The sequence below is a fragment of the Oncorhynchus gorbuscha genome, linkage group LG11 (genome assembly GCF_021184085.1).
Source record: "Oncorhynchus gorbuscha isolate QuinsamMale2020 ecotype Even-year linkage group LG11, OgorEven_v1.0, whole genome shotgun sequence".
Taxonomy (NCBI): Eukaryota; Metazoa; Chordata; class Actinopteri; order Salmoniformes; family Salmonidae; genus Oncorhynchus; species Oncorhynchus gorbuscha.
The window spans coordinates 10,920,652-10,927,412 of record NC_060183.1 but is presented as its reverse complement, the minus strand read 5'-3'; the positions used below and the strand labels follow the sequence as shown (position 1 = coordinate 10,927,412).

The 6,761-nt window shown below is 38.0% G+C and overlaps 1 long non-coding RNA gene across 1 annotated transcript; it reads right to left on the bottom strand.

Annotated features, from left to right (window-relative positions):
- Window positions 1-6: 6 nt before the first annotated feature.
- On the bottom strand, window positions 7-5,167 carry LOC124047542. Its single transcript, XR_006841105.1, has 3 exons — window positions 5,056-5,167; window positions 4,254-4,327; window positions 7-275 (listed from the first exon to the last, which is right to left on the bottom strand). It is a non-coding gene; the product is annotated as an uncharacterized LOC124047542 (long non-coding RNA).
- Window positions 5,168-6,761: the final 1,594 nt, after the last annotated feature.

Genomic DNA, 6,761 nt, shown 5'->3' with positions numbered 1-6,761 from the left:
AGTGTTACAGTCTATTGTGCAATTTATGTTTTCGGTACTTGAGTTATGATTCCAGAAATGCTGTTCAGTTTTACATCCCGTTGTTGTTATCGTAGTTTTACAATCTTTTGTACAATCACATTTTCCTATTGTAGGTTTTGAGTCATGCCTCCAGAAATACCGTACAGTTTTACATCCCGTAATATTCTGATCTACATCACTGTAATCCACTCTACATGTCAGGTTGTGGTTCTGTCCTGCTACAACCGATTGATTTTCACACGTGACATTAACCCCTGGAAAACAAACAAGGACACGAATGAATGAACAAGCAACAGAATATCGGCTATCAATTAATTAAAGGATAAAAATGGATAATATTGGGTATCAAACTATATCAAGGAATGAACATGCAACATAATATCATAGCATTGTTCCTGTACAATTTTACATTATGATAAACGTGTTCATATACTGTACATACAATGACAAACGTGTTCATTCACATTCATATGTACATTCAGTGGTGTCCTGAAATGATTAACACCCTTCATAAAGATCAGCAATAATGACTGTACACTCTTAGAAGTAGAGCTGTCTGGAAGAACCTTTTGGTTTGACACACCAGCGGAACCTTTGCAGGTCCTTGAGTAACCCCCCTGAAAAGGGTCTCAGAGGAACCTCTGTGTAAAAGTTCAAACTGGAAACTTTTGGTAATTGTTGGAGGAAATTATAGTTGAAATGATTAATTATGTATACATTTAAAGTAGAACCATTTATTTTAATACTATTATGTTATGGTATGAAATGTATGGATTTTTGGTTAAACTAGGACCGAAAAATGTAGGTAAAACAAATTAATTGTCTGTACCTTGCGGGAAAGGGAGAAGGAGGGCATATCTTTTCAGACAGATAAGAATGTTTGTTTGATGTTCCATTAGTGGAGAAAAGTATACATACATTGTTTTATGAGGGGAGTAGAAGACATCTCCAGACCTGAAGACACAGCCTATTGTGTGGATCAGAGAGAGTGTGAGAAACTGATGACTTCATTTTATGTTCTCTCTTTAAAATGTAATGTTCTTTGTATTTTGGGGGAGTACTCTCTTGCATTAAACGCTGTTACCTGACTTTTAAGACTGGTCTCGATCTATTTCATGCAAAATGATAAATGTACAACTTATTATGAAATAGATAGTGTGAATTTGGTTTTGGCTACAAAACATGTAGGAATTTAGAATTCCTCTAACAGTAATGTGAGGGGTTAAAATGTGACCCTTTTAATTAACATATTTTAGAGGTGAGACTGTCAGATTAGAGGCATTGCTTATTGGAGGCGTGGCTTTTAGCTAGTTCAGTAAATGTATTGAACATTATATACATAAATATTGAATTTACATTAGTATGAGTCAATACTAGAAGCCTCGTTGGCAGTGATTACAGCTGTGAGTCTTTCTGGTACGTCTCTAAGAGCATTGCACACCTGGATTGTGCAACATTTGCCCATTATTCTTTTCAAAACCTTCAAGCTCTGCCAAGTTGGTTGTTGCTAGACAACCATTTTCAGGTCTTGCTACATTGTCCTAAACCGCAAAGAGTCAAATCCAATTCTGCTCACTGCAGCCGTGCGAGTTGGCAATATCGCGGGTGTGCAGATAACCAACAGCGATGCCACAGGCCAGGGAAGGACAAAGATGCAAGGGGGGGGTTGACGACAGTGTCCTAAACCGCAAATGTTAGCAGCCGTGTCTCAGATGTGGAGCACGTGGTCTAACAGGGACAGAATCAAGAGCTATGCAGTTACTTCCCTTGCTGTTTACAGAAGGGTCAGCAGCAATACAGGACTCATTCTTTATGGTGGCTGGGATAGAACCGATTTCGGGTTTGGATAGTCTGTGTGAAATACCAGGGGAAGGGATTCTAAAAAGGTAACAAGTTAAAGCTGTTAAGATCAAACAAGCAAACTCGCAAGCTCAGAAAGAAAAAATGGGGTTTTCAATTTCGTGGGACACTTTATTCCATCTCATTCTGAAGAGCCTTACAGAAATGACAAAGTCTACCACAGTGCCATCCGTTTTGTCACCAAAGCCCCATATACTACCTACAGCTGAACACAGCCCATCTGTAAATAGCCCAACCAACTAACTACTGCATCCTTATGTAATACATGTATCACTAGCCACTTTAACTATGCCACTTTGTTTAAATACTCATCTCATATGTATATACTGTACTCGATACCATCTACTGTATCTTGCCTATGCTGCTCTGTACCATCACTCATTCATATATCTTTATGTACATATTCTTATCCCCTTACACTGTGCATAAGACAGTAGTTTTGGAATTGTTAGTTAGATTACTTGTTGGTTACCACTGCATTGTCGGAACTAGAAGCACAAGCATTTCGCTACACTTGCATTAACATCTGCTAACCATGTGTATGTGACAAATAAATTTGATTTGATATCTGCAACCTGTATGGTCTTGTTGGCTGTATGCTCTCGTTGGCTGGTCCTCGCTACATATTCATCGCCAAACCCACTGGCTCCAGGTCATCTATAAGTCTTTGCTAGGCAAAGCTCCACCTTATCTCAGCTCACTGGTCACCCGTAGCACATGCTCCAGCAGGTATATTTCACTGGTCATCCCAAAAGCCAACACCCCCATTGGCCGCCTTTCCTTCTAGTTCTCTGCTGCCAATGACTGGAACAAATTGCAAAAATCACTGAAGTTGGGGACATATTTCTCCCTCACTAACTTTAAGCATCAGCTTACCGATCGTTGCAGCTGAACACAGCCCATCTGTAAATAGCCCAACCAACAACTAACTATTTCTGCTCTTATGCACACCAGTAATTTCTACTTGCACATCCTCATCTGCACATCTATCACTACAATGTTAATTGCTAAATTGTAATTACTTTGCTACTTTTGCCTATTAATTGCCTAACCCTAACCCTAACCCCTAACCCTAACCCCTAAACCTCACCCGTGAGCCCTGACCCTAACCCCTAAACCTAACCCGGTTAAATAAAGGTTAAATAAATAAAAAATAAAAATGTTGCCTTTACAAATCATGTCCAATAAATATCATTTACCACAGAGTGACTACAATCAAGTTGTAGAAACATCAAGGATGATCAATGGAAACAGGATGCACCTGAGCTCAATTTCAAGTCTCATAGTAAAGGTTCTGGGTACTTATGTAAATAAGGTATTTCTGATCTTATTTTTAATACATTTGCAAAAATGTACATAAAAACTTGTTTTTGCTTTGTCATTATGGGGTATTGTGTATTGATGATTAATTTTTATTTATTTTAGTCATTTTAGAATAAGGTTGGAAAGTAACAAAATGTGGAATGGGGTCTGAAAACTTTCCGACTGCCCTGTAGCTTAGTAGAACCCCCCTCTTGTTTAATGCACAAAAATGTAAGAGGGTAATTCTACCCAATGCAAACGCTGAGTGTTGGAGTGTGCCCCTGGCAAGCAGTAAAACAATATATAATACAAAATCTTGTCGTCTAGATTGCTTAAATAAGGAATGTGAAATTATTTTAACTTTTACTTTTGATACTGAAGTATATTTAAAACCAAATACTTTTAATCAAGTAGTATTTAACTGGGTGACATTCACTTTACTTCAGTCGTTTTCTATTAAAAGGCATCTTTTCTTGTATGGAAATTGGGTACTTTTTCCATCACTGGAATTTATACACCTCTGTCAGCATCAATGAAGCTACAAAACTGTCTGTGTTCAATCTGAACATGACAATACAATGACATTTAATCAAATGTCTTTTTTTCTCTCAACATGGCAGGGTTCATAAATATTGACACCAATGAAGATTCTTATTAATAAAGTATTGAAAGGTTTAGTATTTGGTCCCATATTCCTAGAATGCAATTTGACTCTTCAAACTTGTTGGATGCATTTGCTGTTAGTTTTGGTTGTGTTTCAGTTATTTTCTGCTCAATAGAAATTAATGGTAAATAATGTATTGTGTCATTTTGGAGTCACTTTTATTATAAATAAGAACAGCATATGTTTCTAAACACTTCTACAATAATGTGTTTGCTACCACGATGATGAATACTCCTGATTTAATTGTGAATAATGATGAGAGGGTCAAAGATCTTACCCCCAAGACATGCTAACCCCTCACCAATACAATAACAGGGGAGGTTAGTATGTCTCGGGGCTATGATCTTTGAACCTATAACTTTCTCACTCATAACAACCATAATAATGTATAAAGTGTGCAGTTTACCTTGTTTTTCTGACTGGACATTAGAAGTGAACAAACCGAGACTCAGAAACAGCAGAAGCATTTTGCCATGTGTCCTAAAGCACAAAGAACAAATACCACAAAACATGAATAGCTTATACATTAACCTACATTAACCTACATCAGATTGGACATAGACTGTATGCTTCAAGCAGTAGTTATATGTCTTGAAGGGACTGGAATTAACCACAGCCCTGATCTGTAGTCATGGCAACTGTGGAGCTGTAGTGATATTTAAGAACAGGTCAGCAGAAATTCTGGGTGAATCTGAATAGTTTTCCGTTTAAATGACTTTCCCTTTTGAAAGACCACATCCAAAGTATAAATACAGTAGTGTATACACACTTCAGCTTTAGAATAGACATTGAGAAAAATAGAGCTTTTTAGACTTATCTGCAAAAGTCAATGAGATAAAAAAAATACTTTGGCGTTGTAAAATGGGTATGAAAGGTTCTGAATTGCAACCTGGGGCTCCCCCCCCCGCACCAAAACTTCTCCCCCCTGCAAGCAATCTGCAAAGCCTGAACTTCTCCACATTTATGCATTTCCCTCTCTCCACAGCCTTAGTAGGCCTACCAAAGAAACACCCAGAGTTCAGCTGAATTCACCATCTAACACAGACTGTCATTAGCTCGGAGGAAAACAAAATAACCTTCTGAGATTGACTCTGAGAGTAATCATGAGATGTCCGTCAAGGTGACGTGACTAACAAATCCTCACTCACGCGTGTTTTAAGGGCTAGCAGGCACACAATAATCTAAGTAGGTAAGGATACTGTACTTACAAGCTTACAGCCTCTGAATGTTCTGCCATCAAATAAAGTTGTATTGTGCAGTGTCCCAGAAAATAACTGGGAGAGAAGAGATTGGGTGGAGACAGTGGAGACCCCCTTTCACAACCTCCACCCTAAATGATGCCAACTGTTGAGAAGGCATGCAACAAAGTTCTCTCTCTCGCTCTTTGTCTCCCTCTCTCGCTCTCTAATATAAGCACTGAAAAGGGACAAAGCCTACATAGATTTTTCTTATATCCCAGAGAGGAATAAACACCAGACTCAAGGAGAGTTCCCAAAGGTTTTTTAATGCTCAACATGTGTGACAATGACATCATAGATATACTTTTTTTTAGATAATAGAACTTAAAAAGGGACTATCTGCAATTGGTTCCTCCATTATTGGATTTGTAAATTATTTATATATTTGACTCGTCATGAAACTAGGCGTATGTCGCGGGTCACTACTTCACACGAGAGTCATTTGAACATAATGTTTGAACATAGTTTTTTATCAAAATGCGTTTTTAGGCAGAAATGCCTTAGAATAGAATGTCACTGCGACAACTGTTTGCCAGTTAGCTTGGGTGCTTGACAGCTGTTGCTAGGACAGAACACTCGGATCAACCCTTAAAGAGATTGGTGGAACTAAAGCTTAAGAGGTTGTGAAGGATGCTGAATGGGGGTAGAAAAAGAAGTGCTCTGCAGTGGGCACCAAAACATTCAAAAGCCATTTCCTCAAAATTGAGGTTACAAGTTGATCAATTTTCAAAGCAGAATAACTTTCCCATTGTTCCTCAAATGCAATGTATGACATACCATTTTTGTCCAATGTCAAAAACAGGATTTCAAATGTTGCTACATAAGTCTGAATACAAGCGGTTGGGCACTGATAAAGGAATTTAGAATTCCTCTATATTTTATTGCCAAAACCAAGTCAATTCGCACTCATTTCTAATTCATGATAAGTTGTAAGTTTATCATTTGCATAAATTAGCAAGAGACCAGTCTTAAAAACAAGTTCAGCATTTATTCTTGATGAGTACTGACCCAAAATACAAAGAACATTACATTTTAAAAAATGATGTCATCAGTTTCACACCCTCTTCCATCCTTACAATAGGTAGTATTCAGTCCTAGAGAAGTTTTACTCCCCCTCATAAACTACATTCCAACCTGTCTAAAAGATATACTTCTCTCCACTAATGGAATCCAACCAAAACATTCTTATCTGTTTGAAAAACTCTTATCCCTCCTCCTTAAACTTCCCAGGAGGCACAGACAATTAATTCATTCTGCTTACATTTTCAGTAACAGCTCAACCAAAAACTAATACTTTTCAAATCATAACATAATAGTATTAGAATAAATGGTTCTAATCAATAATGTATACATAATTAATAATCTAAACTATAATTTCCTCTAACAGGCACATACATCACTCCTTAATTGTCTAGTGTTGATTACGTTCCCTCTGGAGCCTCTAATTCCTGTTTTTAGCTGATAGCAGTGTAACCCGTTATGGTCCCTTTGTGGTCTGCTGCAATAGCCCATCCGTGACAAGGATCGATGAGTTGTTTCGTACCGAAATGTCGCTCTGCACACCACTGTTGTACTGCGCCGTTATTTGTCTGTTTGTGGCCCACCTGTCTTGAAGGTATCCCTTTGTCCGTCCAATGTAGAACACCTTGCACTGTGGACATTCCAATCTGTAGATG